Source organism: Sinocyclocheilus anshuiensis, unplaced genomic scaffold, assembly GCF_001515605.1.
Source record: "Sinocyclocheilus anshuiensis isolate Anshui unplaced genomic scaffold, SAMN03320099.WGS_v1.1 scaffold544, whole genome shotgun sequence".
NCBI classification, from domain to species: domain Eukaryota; kingdom Metazoa; phylum Chordata; class Actinopteri; order Cypriniformes; family Cyprinidae; genus Sinocyclocheilus; species Sinocyclocheilus anshuiensis.
In genome coordinates this window covers 2558807-2560229 of record NW_015555763.1, presented here as the reverse complement: position 1 = coordinate 2560229, position 1423 = coordinate 2558807, and the positions used below count along the sequence as shown (strand labels likewise).

General features: G+C 44.8%; 1 protein-coding gene across 1 annotated transcript in view; it reads right to left on the bottom strand.

Moving 5' to 3' along the window:
• Positions 1-1423, bottom strand: part of fut8a (fucosyltransferase 8a (alpha (1,6) fucosyltransferase)) — a 115724-nt gene that overhangs the window by 20811 nt on the left and 93490 nt on the right. The gene's annotated exons all lie outside the window — the stretch shown is intronic.

Below are 1423 nucleotides of genomic sequence, written 5' to 3'. Positions count from 1 at the left end.
GGAGATCCGTGTCAGAGCCGGAGCGACTGAGGACCAAGGTGGAGCTGGCGGGAGGAAGGAGCCCAACGGAGCTGGTGGGACAGAGCGACGAGGCGCAGTCAGAGGAGTGGAGTCCAGAGGCGATGGCGGGTCGACGCCCAACAAAGGCGGAGCCGGAGGGACGAGGGAGCCCCGTGGAGCTGATGGATCGATGGGTGACGGTGGAGGCAAGGGAGCTAGGAGCCGAGGTGGAGCCACTGGGTCTACGGGCCGATGCACCGCGGGGAGATTGTGGGCTGGGCTCTGGGTCCGGAGTGGATCCGGCGAGATCCTCCATGGGGCAGATGGTGAGTGGCGACCGTTTCTCGCCAGAGTCCACTCCACGAAGTTGGCGAATTCCTCCCGAGGACCATCTTCGGACGACAGCGCTCTGCTAATTAAAGGGAACACGGCACACCTGGGGAGGGAAAACACAACACAAAGAGTCCAGGGGCGTGACAGGCATTTGAGGAAGGCTTTAAGACCAAGCGGAATTCTCTGCCAGCTGCTCCCGCTTCACAACGAGCGGGACTCGCGCTAACTGCACCCTTCACCGTCCACGTTTTTATTTTGCAAAATCAGTTTGGGCAAATGCAAAAAACGTATTGATCATGGGCCCAACATCCAGCACGGCAGGAAAACATTTAATCTACCTGAGGGAAGATGTCTTTCATTGTAAGTTAATGCTGTTAAATAGAGAGGGGAAAAAATGCATTACAAAAAAATACATAAAAAATGTAATAAAATAAAATAAATACTTCTTGCGTAGGCTATTCTTAAACTTGGACCTCATTATTGAAGTAAACATCCAAGCACCAGAAGCGGCCCACACTCTCTTAAGTTTTCTTTAATTGAAAAATATGCATTTTCATTCATTCAAAGGCTATAGTTGCAATAATATTTTAGATCAAAACTTTAAGTGCCATTGTTTAAAAATAAAAAATGCTTGATTGACTGACGTTTCATAGACCTTCAGTTGTTACATTTTCAAATTTCATGCCACTTATTTTCTACAATAATAAACACTGTTTTCTTAAAGAATAAGATAAAGAATCACAATTGTCCCTTATTTTCTATTTCTTATGTTAATTGGCAATGATCACGTAATTATCTTTTGACTCCCCTGACAGCGGAACCTTGCTCAAAAAAAACAAACAAAAAAAACTCAAGTTGTTGGAGATATGCAAGCAACAAATAATAGAGGAAAAATGGATAATAGAAAGTGCGAAGGCGGCACTGAAAAGGCCAGCAAAAAAAAAATAATAAGAAAAAATAAGTGGGCCAGTCTAAGGCATGAAACTCCAGGGCTGAAAATGAGTCCCACTCCGGCCTTAAATGAGCCTATAACACAGCGAGTTTTTTATTTTTAATTTTGTCGAATAAAAACAGTCACACATACAAAAAC